General features: G+C 55.5%; 1 long non-coding RNA gene across 1 annotated transcript in view; it reads left to right on the forward strand.

Annotated features, from left to right (window-relative positions):
* LOC141201382 (uncharacterized) overlaps positions 1-14,487 on the forward strand; it is a 1,200,242-nt gene that overhangs the window by 1,127,755 nt on the left and 58,000 nt on the right. The gene's annotated exons all lie outside the window — the stretch shown is intronic.

Consider the following 14,487-nt stretch of genomic DNA (forward strand, 5'->3'; position numbering starts at 1 on the left):
GAGACATCTGTTCTTCTGATCATTGGAGGTCCCGCTTGTCACCCCCCCCCACACAGAATAGCCAAAAAGTTGCGATCTTGGCACAGCCTATTTAAAAATGCTATAGAAAAAAAACCACCAGCTCACCCACAGCGGCTCTTGGCGTGCTGAAGCCTGGAGATCGTGTGGCCACACGTGTGTAAATCACAGGAAAAAGAAAAGGAACTCCAGCTCCATAAAATCCATCTTTATTATTTCATCTTTAAAAGTCCATTAATCCACAAGGTTCAAGTGAAAAATTTATGCAACATAGCAACATGTTTCCAATGCTCAGCATTCTTTGTCCATCTACATACGAAATGACTCCCCTCACATTTATACATGGTTATTTAAGAATGCGCCTTGTATCCATCAATCCATATTTGTCCAACATGTTTTCCCTTTTAACGTTTTTGTACTTTTGTAGGGTCATGTTGATTTTAGCTACGAAGTTTCAAGGTCCCTTTCTGCTTGCCAAGGTGTATTATTGGTGGTCGACGCAAATGAGGTACTTTTCCTTAGTGACGTTGTATGTAATTATAATGCATATGTAGCACCCCGAGGACTCGGCTGCTACAGGGGTATTGCACCTCGATCCAGAGGTGTGGTATTCCACTCCCGGGTAAGGATGGAGTGTGGAACTGAGCTCAGTTAGCTGCATGCACTACACTCACCCCATTTCCGGGGGACAGACCAACGGTACTCCCACCAGATAGATGTGCAGGTACGACAGCTTCTGTCCCCGGCTGGAGTGGGGGGGGGGAGGAACATCCCAGTGGTGTAGGAGCAGAGAGGGGAGGGACTCTGGGCATAGGTAGGAGCCCATTGGGTGCTAGTCATCTGGGCTCGGGTGTCAGAAGGGAGTATATAAGGGGGGCACCATCTTGGATCAGTGGTCAGTCTAGAGAGGAGCTCAGCCAGAGAGGGCTGACAGGGAGCGGTGGCTCAGTCTGGGCCCAGCTCCAGAGCCAGGCCTGGAGAGGAGGCCTGAGAGAGAGAGAGAGAGAGAAAGAAGAAGAAGGAGAAACAGGAACACCAAGAAAGGCCCAGAGACGCAAGAAGAGAGGGAACCCTGAGATCCCACGAGTTAACGGGTGAAGGGTTGGCAGAACAGGGTACCGGATCCCGAACTGGTGGAGGCCAATTATCCTTAGCCAGGAACCGGAGGTCGTGGTCAAGTTTTGGCGCGACCCCTCGCCACATCCACCAGGAAGGCAAACCACGTATAGGGTCAGGGAAGCCGGGAAAGGTTTCACCACCAGAAGGCCCGAGGGAGCCGGACAAAGGTGGATCCCTGGTGGGGACGGCCAGTAGGAAGGAGGAGAGGGGAGCTCAGGACCACGCTCTGGAACTGCCTGGGAGTTGGCCGAGTCCCGCACCTGGTGGACGCAGCACGGCTCGGGTGGTCACTCTTGGCCGAAGTGATCTGAACACCAACTGTGAGTAAAGCTTTAAACCTGCACTACAAGTCTCTGCGATTCCTTGCCACACCACCACTACCACTATCATCATTGCCTGCTTCACCAGCTGCCCTGAGGCTATACCCCTCCCGTTGGGGGTTATACCATCCACGCTGCACAACCATACCTCCGGCCTCAGCGGTCTGCCCTGCAGCGGCGGTTTCATAACCGCATTCAACGGGTGGCGTAGTCGAACTCTATAACATCTTAATGCCGAGCACTGCCACTTAGTTTGACACCCTGGGCACGGACCGGGTCCCCGCCACTCGGAGACTACAACCCCCATCGGATCCGGCTCCGGGTATTCCCCCGCGCACACGTGCGCCGCACTGCAACATGGCCCAGGGGGCGCGTCACATATGCTACCTGTAGGGTAGATATAATTTATGATATACTGATTACTTCTTTATTCTTCCAGATTTATTGTACACTTGCATCTATACTCTTATTAGATTCTGATTATATAAAGACAGAGACTCTGATTCCAGCCATGTGTCAATAACTGGCTGCTTGTTTTAGTTTTATCACTCAAGGACTAGTAAACCTGCTACCATGTAGTCCTCCACATTCATGAGCTCTATATATAGCCCCACCCGCACCACTGATTGACAGCTTTCTGTGTACCCTGTGCATAGGCAGAACATCTGCAGCTAATAAAGGGAATTTATCAACACTGCATCAAGCAGCTCGGTAAGTGACACATCGCTGGAATCCAGGAACCACGGGTTTACCGTAACTAGAGGGGCCAGAAGACTGCGACGTCTGAGCTCCTGCACTGATTAGAAGCACTTCACTATCATATTAAACCGTGAAGGCTTCTGCTAGCAGTGCAAAGGTTAATCTGTTCAGTTGAGAGCTGCTAGAGCTTTCCAGCATTGATGGTCTCAGCTGTTCAGTGTTGGCCTCTCGCCACTCCTATATATACTCGCCTCTGGCAATCTTGGATTGCCAGTGTTAGATTTATGCTGCCTAGTTCTGGAGTCGGAGGTGTTGGTTGTTTTGAAGAGGCGTTTGTGTGTTAACCGCTGTCATTGCCAGAGACATAAGGAGACACTCCAATTTGCAGGGGGCCTGGGGTCAAGGGCCCCTAGGTTTGAGTTAACTGAGGAACCCATGCTGTTGGGTGTGGCGACTTGTTCTGTTGGTCCAACTGTAGTTTGGCGGAAAGGGGGAGTGTGTGTGTGTGTGTGTGTGTGTGTGTGTCTTTCCTAAATTCCTAAACACCCACCAGAAAACTAAGGCGCCCGAGTTGCGGGGTGAATTGGCAACTCGGGGGTGTACTTATTTCCTCTGTGGGTAGGTCACAATTTTTTTTTTTTACCGTCCAAGATCCATCTTGGCAAAAGTATGGTGGTAATTTCTGCCTTTCTGGACAGTGGGGCGGGGTTTATTTTGATCGACGCTAGGTTCGATCAGGACCTCAAACCTCATAAATTTTCTGGCTCAACACCCATAATCGCCATTGACTCTGCACCCTTGAGCTAGGGGTATTTTACTCTTATCGCTCGTGACGCGCCCCCTGGGCCAGTGTTGTCGGGGAATACCCGGATCCGGATCAGATGGGGGTTGTAGTCTCCGAGTGGCTGTGACCCGGTCCGTGCCCAGGGTGTCAAGCTCAGTGTGTGGCAGTCCTTACTGATGTTACTAAAGTTCTTTATGTCGACTACGCCACCCGTTGATTTGCGGTCACTACGGCCGCCGCTGCAGCAGGGTCCGCTGAGGCTGATGGTGTTTGTGCAGCCCAGGTAGTATAACCCCCAACGGGAGGGGTATAGCCTCAGGGGGTCAGGTGCAGAGGATTGTGGTTGTGGAAGTGCAGTGAAGATGGTAATGAGAGTCAGAGTCGGGTTGTGCAGTTCAGGGTTCTTTACTTACTGCTGTTCTTGTACCGGTCACTCCGGCCTTGAGTGACCACCCGAGCCGCGCTGCGTCCACCAGGTCCTGGACTCGGCCAACCCCCAAGTAGTTCTGGAGCGTGGTTCTGAGCTCCCTTTCTGTCCTGTCCTCGTCTCTGGCCTTCCCCACCAGGGATCCACCTAAGTCCGGCTCCCTCGGGCCTCTTGTTGGTGAACCCTTGTCTCTGGGTTCCCTGACCCTATGCGTGGTCTGCCTTCCGGGTGGATATAGTGGGTGGCCGTGGCAGATTCTGCCCACGGCCTCCGGTTCCTGGCTAAGGTGTGCTGTAGCCTCTGCCAGCTTGGGATCCGGTACCCTGTTGCCAACTCTTCACCCTCTGGTCTAATTTGGGCTCTTGGAGTTCCTTCTTTCTCCCCCTCTGGGTCTTTCTTTCTCCTCTCTCTCTCTTGGCCTTGGGGCTGCTCTGCTCCTCTGCTTTCCTCCACTGCTCTGCAAAAGACTGACAGACTGACCAGCCTTCTGCAAAAGACTCCTCTGCAAAGACCCTGTCCTAAGATGGTGCCCACCTTATATACTCCCTCTATGTGTGAGCTCAGGTGACCAGCACCCAATGAGCTCCTCGCTTTACCCAGACTGCTCCCCCTATCTGCCCCTACACTACTGGGATGTTCCACCCCCCTCCCACTCCAGCCAAGGACAGACTCGGTCGTACCTGCACATTATTAAGTGGGAGTACCATTGGTCTGTCCTCCGGAAATGGGATGTGTGTAGTGCATGCAGCTAACTGAGCTCAGTTCCACACTCCATCCTTACCCGGGAGTGGAATATCACACCTCTGGGTTGAGGTGCAATACCCCTGTAGCAGCCGAATCCTCAGGGTGCTACATTCCCCCCTGGTAAATCACAGCACGTCCTCGGGCTGTAAGATATAAACATCCACAAACATACATTTTTTTTTTCATAAACATCATAAACATATAAAACATATAAAACATCACATATATTATCAGCAATAAACTTTTCATATAAATAACATTGTTGTAAACATTCCTGTCTCTGGTTCCTCCGGTCACGGTGCAACTTGTGACCGGGTAAAGTGCGACAGTCTCTCTTGGAAGAAACACGGTTTCCTATAAAACCGGTAGGGGGCGCTTTAGGAAGCGCAACTATATACAAGGGAATATGGCCGCTCTCAGTCCTCGGCCAGGTATTAGGGAGGATTGACCGCTCTCAGTCCTCGGTCAGTGGGGAAATGGGACACACTGGAACAGTTCACACTTGTCCCAACGGGGACCATATTTAAATTAGCAGCATGGCATATACCCTAACGGGTAACTTTATACAGTCTCTTCACTACCGTACTCAACGACGGCGTCCTCCTGCTCTTTCTTTGTGGACAGTTTCAGTTTCAGACCCGTCCGGGTCCTCTTGCTCCTCCTCACACCGCAGCTCCTCCTCCGTCAGGCGATGCACATGGAGGGCGTAGGGTCCTTTGGCACACTTGTGCCGGGTGAAGGTGACCTCGTCCCCTAAATACAGGTCACGACCTCTGTGTCCCTCCGGTAGGTGGGACTCAACGTCTCTCCTGGTCACGAAGACGTCGCCTGGGGTGCGGTGATCCCTGATGAAACCCCACCCATGCTGCAGATTGAACTTTATCACAGTCCCGATGGTACGGGGACCATGCGCTGCACGGGGGTTTCTCCTGGTCCGGCTCTTCTGCTCCGCGCTCCTTATTTGGGCTTGTTGTTCCCGGACCCGCCTCTCTCTCCGCTCCCTCTCAAAGACCTCGAGCTGCTGGCGGCAGCACTCTGCACGCTCCGCTGCGGCTGCCCGAGTCTCCTGAGTGAACCCCATGAGGTCTTCTCCGGTGGGATCCCACTCAAACTGGGTCTCTTCTAGCGGGGGCGAGATCCTCTTTATGGGCTTTGGAGCCGGGATCAGGGGTTCGCACATGGCCCTTGCTTTTTGCAGCTCCAGCTGGATGTATTCCTGGGGCCATACGAAGGGCTGCCCATCCGGGCACGTATGCTGGGCGAACAGGTCCTCACCCAGGTGCGGTACTTTAGGTGTTATGGGCGCCGTGGTGGTAGCGGCGCCCGGGTTAACCAGGCCTTGCGACCAGGCCTGGGGCACCTTGAAAGTAAAGGGCACCGTAAGAACGGCGGCGCCCTGTGTTACTTGGCCCTGCGACCAGGCCGGGGGCTCCGCGGAGGTAGGGGGCGCTGTTGGTATTGCGTCGCCCGGGGGTACTAGGCCTTGCGACCAGGCCGATGGTACTTCCTGCTTGGCCACGCTCGGGGTCGAGGCGTGTGACGTCACAGGGGTCGCGGCTTCCGTTTGAGGCCTAGTCTGCGGCGGTGACGTTGCAGCGACGGGCACGGCAGGGGGTACTTCGGGCTCTGCGACGGGGAGCTGGGGCAGGCACGCGGTTTCCCGGCTCGGGGTAGTGACGTCCCCTTTACCTGCCTCCATTCGTTCGGCTCCCTTCTCGGCGCCGTCTCCGGCCTTCAGTCCTCCTGCGCCATCCTCAGAGGCGGTCTGTCTCCTCGTCTCGGGTGGCGTGCTCCGCTGACGAGTCTCGGTCTGCTGGGCCATCTCTCGGCTCCACTCCGCCAACGTCTCTCGTTGCACCCGGGCCATCCTCCGTGCGAGGCCCTCCAGCGCGGTCTGTGCACACTCCCGGTCTCTGGGGAGCTGTGCTAGGATCTCCAGCAGGCCTTCTGGAGTGGCGACCTGCAACAGGCTCCTGACCACTGGGTCGGTGCTGCCTGGAGTGGCGGCCCGCATCAGGCTCCTGACCACTGGGTCGGTGCTGCCTGGCTCTCCCTCCATCTCCGGGTGTGCTTTCTCTGGACCCTCTTCCAGACGTCTTGTCTCCGGGTGCGCTCTCTCCAGACTGCTCCAGGCGACACCCATCTTTGTTCTCTTCTTCTGTCTCCGCCCACATCGAGGGTGGTCCCGGGGCAACTTCAGTTCCAGGGGCAGTTCTCTCACGCTGATGGACACTTCCAGCATCACAGTCTCTGTTGGTGGGCGCGGTTTCCGCTTTTGGCGCCATTCTTCGACCTGGCCCACGATGGGAGGTGACCTCTTGCCACCCTCTGGCACGCCCATAATGGCGTCCGCTTTTCCAAGGCGGGAAATCTTTGGAAATGGCGGGAATCGTCTCCCAGTGGTGGGAAACTCCATGGATGGCGGGAAAGAGCTGCAAATGGCGGACAACCGGCGGGAAACGACCTGTGATGGGGTCCGTTGGCGGGGACCCTCCGGAACCGGCAGGAGACTTCTTTTTGAGGTAACGGTGTACTTTTCTTCAGGCACGCAGTACCCGGTTGTTGCGGGCACGTAATCCTGCCGACTACGCCAACGTTGACGCGCCCCCTGGGCCAGTGTTGTCGGGGAATACCCGGATCCGGATCAGATGGGGGTTGTAGTCTCCGAGTGGCTGTGACCCGGTCCGTGCCCAGGGTGTCAAGCTCAGTGTGTGGCAGTCCTTACTGATGTTACTAAAGTTCTTTATGTCGACTACGCCACCCGTTGATTTGCGGTCACTACGGCCGCCGCTGCAGCAGGGTCCGCTGAGGCTGATGGTGTTTGTGCAGCCCAGGTAGTATAACCCCCAACGGGAGGGGTATAGCCTCAGGGGGTCAGGTGCAGAGGATTGTGGTTGTGGAAGTGCAGTGAAGATGGTAATGAGAGTCAGAGTCGGGTTGTGCAGTTCAGGGTTCTTTACTTACTGCTGTTCTTGTACCGGTCACTCCGGCCTTGAGTGACCACCCGAGCCGCGCTGCGTCCACCAGGTCCTGGACTCGGCCAACCCCCAAGTAGTTCTGGAGCGTGGTTCTGAGCTCCCTTTCTGTCCTGTCCTCGTCTCTGGCCTTCCCCACCAGGGATCCACCTAAGTCCGGCTCCCTCGGGCCTCTTGTTGGTGAACCCTTGTCTCTGGGTTCCCTGACCCTATGCGTGGTCTGCCTTCCGGGTGGATATAGTGGGTGGCCGTGGCAGATTCTGCCCACGGCCTCCGGTTCCTGGCTAAGGTGTGCTGTAGCCTCTGCCAGCTTGGGATCCGGTACCCTGTTGCCAACTCTTCACCCTCTGGTCTAATTTGGGCTCTTGGAGTTCCTTCTTTCTCCCCCTCTGGGTCTTTCTTTCTCCTCTCTCTCTCTTGGCCTTGGGGCTGCTCTGCTCCTCTGCTTTCCTCCACTGCTCTGCAAAAGACTGACAGACTGACCAGCCTTCTGCAAAAGACTCCTCTGCAAAGACCCTGTCCTAAGATGGTGCCCACCTTATATACTCCCTCTATGTGTGAGCTCAGGTGACCAGCACCCAATGAGCTCCTAGCTTTACCCAGACTGCTCCCCCTATCTGCCCCTACACTACTGGGATGTTCCACCCCCCTCCCACTCCAGCCAAGGACAGACTCGGTCGTACCTGCACATTATTAAGTGGGAGTACCATTGGTCTGTCCTCCGGAAATGGGATGTGTGTAGTGCATGCAGCTAACTGAGCTCAGTTCCACACTCCATCCTTACCCGGGAGTGGAATATCACACCTCTGGGTTGAGGTGCAATACCCCTGTAGCAGCCGAATCCTCAGGGTGCTACACTCGTGTGCTACATCTGCAGGTAGGGGCCTTGCACTCAAAATTTATTGACTGTTATGTGCTAGAGGGCTTGCCCTCTCCTGTGGTCCTTAGACTACCTTGGTTTACGCTGCACAATCCTGTGGTAGGTTGTGTGCCCACTTTATCTTTTAAGCGTTTCCGCAGCGGCAATTCCATTGCAGAAACGCTTAAACGCTTGGTAGAAAGTCTGCAATGTTCCCCAATGATAATCCGCATGTGCTGTGCACATGCTGCGGAAATTTCCGCTGCGCATTATCAGTGCGGAAAAATCCGCAGCACTACCAGTTATTTTGCGTAATCGCGACGTTTTACCTCCATTGACTTACATTGAATCGCTTAATATCCGCATGACTATGTAGCACCCCGAGGACTCGGCTGCTACAGGGGTATTGCACCTCGATCCAGAGGTGTGGTATTCCACTCCCGGGTAAGGATGGAGTGTGGAACAGAGCTCAGATAGCTGCATGCACTACACTCATCCCATTTCCGGGGGACAGAACAACGGTACTCCCACCAGATAGATGTGCAGGTACGACAGCGTCTGTCCCTGGCTGGAGTGGGAGGGGGGGAGGAACATCCCTGTAGTGTAGGAGCAGATAGGGGAGGGACTCTGGGCATAGGAAGGAGCCCATTGGGTGCTAGTCACCTGGGCTCGGGTGTCAGAGGGAGTATAAGAGGTGGGCACCATCTTGAGACAGGGTCTGTCTGTTCGGTGCAGAAAGGAGTTCAGCCAGAGAGGGCTGACAGGGAGCTGTGGCTCCGGCTGGGCCCAGCTCCAGGGCCAGGCCTGAAGCAGAGAGAAGGAGGCAGAAAGGCCCAGAGACGCAAGGAGAGAGGGAACCCTGAGATCCCACAGGAGAACGAAAAGGGTGAAGGGTTGGCAGAGAAGGGTACCGGATCCCAAACTGGTAGAGGCTAAACATCCTCAGCCAGGAACCGGAGGTCGTGGTCAAGCTTTGGCACGACCCTCACCACATCCACCAGGAAGGCACACCACGCATAGGGCCAGGGAAGCCAGGAAAGGTTTCACCACCAAGAGGCCCGAGGGAGCCGGACATAGGTGGGTCCCTGGTGAGAACGGCCAGTAGGAAGGAAGAGAGGGGAGCTCTGGACCACGCTCTGGAACTACCTGGGAGTTGGCCGAGTCCCACACCTGGTGGACGCAGCACGGCTCGGGTGGTCACTCTTGGCCGAAGTGACCGGAGCAACACCTGTGAGTAAAAGCCTTGAAACTGCACCACACATCTCTGAGCTTCCTTGCTGCACCATCACTACCACTATTATCGTCATCTGCTGCCCTGAGGCCATACCCCTCCCGTTGGGGGTTATACCATCTACGCTGCACAACCATATCACCGGCCTCAGCGGTCTGCCCTGCAGCGGCGGCCTCATAGCTGCAATCAACGGGTGGCGTAGTCGAACATTTCTAACATCTACTGCTAAACGCTGCCACTCAGTTTGACTCCATGGGCACGGATCGGGTCACCGCCACGAGACTACTACCCCCATCTGATCCGGATCCGGGTAAGCTTCCCCGTGCGCGCGATGCCGCGCGACGCAGCAGGCCCACGGGCGCGTCAACTTTGGCGTAGTCGGCAGGATTATGTGCCCGCAACCACCGGGTACTGCGTGCCTGAAGAAAAGTTCATATTTACCGTAAAAAGGAGTCTCCCGCCAATGCCAGAGGGTTCCCGCCATCGGACGCCATCACGGGTCGTTTCCCGCCGTTTGCCCGCCATCTGCAGCCTTTTCCCGCCATCCACAGAGTTTCCCGCCATAAGGAGACGATTCCCGCCATCTGAGACGATTTCCCGCCCTGGCAGAGCGGACTCCATTATGGGCCTGCCAGAGGGTGGCAAGAGGCCACCTCCCATCGTGGGCCAGGTCCAGGAATGGCGCCAAAAGTGGAAACCGCCCCCACCAGCAGAGACTGCAATGATAGAAATGTCCATCAGCGTGGGGGGACTGCCCCTGGAACTCACAATCACCAAGTTGCCCTGGGACCACCCTCAGTATGGGCGGATCAAGAACAAAAGAGAGAGGATGGGTGCAGCCTGGAGGAGTCTGGAGAGATCGCACCCGGAGATGGAGGGAGAGTCAGGCAGCACCGACCCTGTGGTCAGGAGCCTGTTGCAGGCTGCCACCCCAGAAGGCCTGGTGGAGATTCTGGCACAGCTCCCCAGAGAAAGGGAGCATGCACAGACCGCGCTGGAGGCCTTGGCCCGGAGGATGGCCCGGGTGCAGCAAGAAGCACTGGCCGAGTGGAGCAGGGAGATGGCCCAACAGGCTGGAACCCGCCAGCAGAGGACGCCACCCGCAACGAGGAGCATGCCTGCCCCTGAAGATGGTGCAGGAGGGACGAAGGCCGGAGACGACGCCGTGGAGGGAGCCACAGAGATGGAAGCAGGTAAAGGGGACGTCACCGCCCCGTGCCCCGTGGCCGTAAGCCTGTCCCAGCTCCCCGTCGCAGAGCCTGAAGTTCTACTCACCGCGCCCGTTGCTGCACCGCCACTGCTCCCAGCTAGGCCTCAAGCGGCAGGAGCCGCAGCCACGCCCCCTACCGCGCCACGCTCCTTGACCCTGAGTGCGGCGAAGCAGGAGATACCACCGGCCTGGTCGCAGGGCCGAGTACCCCCGGGCGCCGCCGGCTCTAAAGTGCCCTTCACCTTCAGAGTGCCACCGGCCTGGTCGCAAGGCCTGGTGAATCCGGGCGCCGATGCCCCCACCGCGCCCTCGACCTCCACAGTGCTGCCCCTGGGTGAAGATCTGTTTGCGCAGCATACCTGCCCGGATGGGCAGCCCTTTGTGTGGCCCTCGGAGTACATTAACCCCCGACTCCGGAGGGAACGGCCCCTGTGTGAGCCCCTGATCCCGGCTCCGGCGCCCGCCAAAATCGTTCCGCTCCCGTTGGAGGAGGCTCAGTTTGCATGGGACCCCACCGGTGAAAATCTCATGGGGTTCACCCAGGAGACCCGGGCGGCCGCAGCCCAGCGTGCGGAGTGCTGCCGACAACAACTGGAGGTCTTCAACAGAGAACGGCGAGAGAGGCGGGTCCGCGAGGAGCGGCTGCAGGTTCAAAGCGCGGAGCAAAAACGCCGGACCCGACGAAACCCCCGTGCGGCCCAAGGTCCCCGCGCCACCGGGACCGTAATAAAGTTTCAACTGGAGCACGGTTGGGGCTTCATCCGGGATCACAGGACCCCCGGCGACGTCTTTGTCACCCGCAGGGATGTCGAGAGCCATCTGCCGGAGGGACACCGCGGACGTGACCTTTACCCGGGTGACGAGGTCACCTTCACCCGGCATCAGTGCGCCAAAGGACCGTACGCCCTTCACGTGCACCGGTTGACGGAGGAAGAGCTGCGGTATGAGGGAGATCAAGAGGACCCGGATGGGTTTGAAGACTACCCTCAGGAAGGAGCAGGAGGGCATCGTCATCGTCACCAATAAGAGGTGAACAGGACTGTACAAAGTTACCCGTCGGGGTATGAGAACTGTTGTGAATTAAGAGTATGGTCCCCGTTGGGACTAGTGAACTGTTACCTGTGTGTCCCTATCCCTAACCAGGCTGAGGACTGTGAGCAGCCATTCCCCTATTCCCCACTGGCCGAGGACTGAGAGCGGCCATACCCTGTAAATAGTTGCGCTTCCTAAAGCGCCCCCTTCTGGTTTTATAAAGAACTGTTTTTCTCTAGTGACTGTTGCGCTTTACCTGGTCCCAAGTTGCACGGTGGCAAGGGATTGAGGATGTATTAGTCAAGAATGTTTTATATGAAAAGGTTTTATATTATGCTAAAAAAAGTTGATATATTTTATATATGAGTGCACTTTAAAAATTTGTATGTTTTATATTGTTTTATTCTATTCCAGCCCGAGGACGTGCTGTGATTTACCAGGGGGGAATGTAGCACCCCGAGGACTCGGCTGCTACAGGGGTATTGCACCTCGATCCAGAGGTGTGGTATTCCACTCCCGGATAAGGATGGAGTGTGGAACAGAGCTCAGATAGCTGCATGCACTACACTCATCCCATTTCCGGGGGACAGAACAACGGTACTCCCACCAGATAGATGTGCAGGTACGACAGCGTCTGTCCCTGGCTGGAGTGGGAGGGGGGGAGGAACATCCCTGTAGTGTAGGAGCAGATAGGGGAGGGACTCTGGGCATAGGAAGGAGCCCATTGGGTGCTAGTCACCTGGGCTCGGGTGTCAGAGGGAGTATAAGAGGTGGGCACCATCTTGAGACAGGGTCTGTCTGTTCGGTGCAGAAAGGAGTTCAGCCAGAGAGGGCTGACAGGGAGCTGTGGCTCCGGCTGGGCCCAGCTCCAGGGCCAGGCCTGAAGCAGAGAGAAGGAGGCAGAAAGGCCCAGAGACGCAAGGAGAGAGGGAACCCTGAGATCCCACAGGAGAACGAAAAGGGTGAAGGGTTGGCAGAGAAGGGTACCGGATCCCAAACTGGTAGAGGCTAATCATCCTCAGCCAGGAACCGGAGGTCGTGGTCAAGCTTTGGCACGACCCTCACCACATCCACCAGGAAGGCACACCACGCATAGGGCCAGGGAAGCCAGGAAAGGTTTCACCACCAAGAGGCCCGAGGGAGCCGGACATAGGTGGGTCCCTGGTGAGAACGGCCAGTAGGAAGGAAGAGAGGGGAGCTCTGGACCACGCTCTGGAACTACCTGGGAGTTGGCCGAGTCCCGCACCTGGTGGACGCAGCACGGCTCGGGTGGTCACTCTTGGCCGAAGTGACCGGAGCAACACCTGTGAGTAAAAGCCTTGAAACTGCACCACACGTCTCTGAGCTTCCTTGCTGCACCATCACTACCACTATTATCGTCATCTGCTGCCCTGAGGCCATACCCCTCCCGTTGGGGGTTATACCATCTACGCTGCACAACCATATCACCGGCCTCAGCGGTCTGCCCTGCAGCGGCGGCCTCATAGCTGCAATCAACGGGTGGCGTAGTCGAACATTTCTAACATCTACTGCTAAACGCTGCCACTCAGTTTGACTCCCTGGGCACGGATCGGGTCACCGCCACGAGACTACTACCTCCATCTGATCCGGATCCGGGTAAGCTTCCCCGTGCGCGCGATGTCGCGCGACGCAGCAGGCCCAGGGGCGCGTCAACTACATGTGCACATGCGGATATTAAGCGATTCAACGTGCGGATGGTACCCGGGTCTGGAGAAGAGGAGACTCTCCTCCAGACCCGGGTACCATGGTACCTGTAAAAAAAAAAAAAAAAAAAAAAAAAAGACAAGAAAAAAAGACATTATACTTACCTTGTGATGGCCCCGGTCTTTTCTCCGCTGAGTCGAGTCTCTTGTACGGCTCGTCGGCGGTCGCGTGACCTGTCACATGACTAAATGACGTCATGGAAGGTCCTTTCACACCACCGTGAGCCATACAAGAGACCAGGGGCCATCAGAAGGTAAGTAAAATGTTTTTGTTTTTTGTTTTTTTTTTACCATTTTTAATCTTTTTTCTTCAACTATTAACTTGGTCACACTATATAAATCCATGCCGGTTGCATGTATTTATATAGTGTGACCAAGTTGTCAAGCACTTTCCAAGTGATGCTAAAATCGCTTGGAAAACGCTTGACAACCTGCATGCGGAAATGCATGTGAAAAAACGCTTCACTTACGCTTGTCCCTGGCAGGAAAAACGCATGTAAAATCCGCATGCATTTTTTCTGCCAGGGAGATGCAGAAACGCTCAGGAAAAATCCAGAGCATTTCTGCATCGTGGGCACTTAGCCGTAGACTGGCAGACTCGGGAGGTGGTAAAATGGAGCGAGTATTGCCAAGAACACTGCTTGGTCACTCGGATAGCCATGGTGGGTCTGATTTCAGGAATGTGTTTTCTGAACAGGGGTGTCAAGAACTTCCACCCCATCATCCTTATGATTGCGTCGGTAATATTATTCCTGGGGCCAAGCTGCCAAAAAAGCAGGTTATATAATATCTCTGGTTCAGAGAGGCAGGCCATGAAAAACTAGATCACTGAAAGTCTACCAAAGGGCCATATAAGACGTTCTTCATCTCCCGTTGCAGTGGGGTTTTTCTTTGTCAAAAAAAAAAAAAGACTAGGGGTTGCGCCCCTGCCTTGATTTTTGTGAGTTTAATCAGATCACGGTCTGGGATGCATATCCTCTCCCTCTCATCCCAGACCTCTTTAGAAAACCATTTGGCTCCTACAATTTGATTAAACTAGACCTCAGGGGGGCTTATAATCTCATTCACATTGAGGAGATGAGTGGAAGACGGCCTTCAATACTCCTGAGGGGCACTATGAAAACCTTGTGATGGCATTTGGGTTGACTAATGCTCCCATTTTTACTCATCTGGCATGTAGATCACAACAAACCCATCTTGATGACATAATGGTAGACTCCATACTAAATAAGGAGGGAGTCACTGACTGTGGTGGCCCCTCCCCGGGCCATGGCGATTGGTGACCCCCCCCTTCGCTGCCCCTTACTGACCAGTGATCCTGAAGCCCCCAGAAGGATCCAATGAA

Source organism: Phyllobates terribilis, unplaced genomic scaffold (genome assembly GCF_046119375.1).
Source record: "Phyllobates terribilis strain yellow unplaced genomic scaffold, ASM4611937v1 Scaffold_110__1_contigs__length_5578470, whole genome shotgun sequence".
Taxonomy (NCBI): Eukaryota; Metazoa; Chordata; class Amphibia; order Anura; family Dendrobatidae; genus Phyllobates; species Phyllobates terribilis.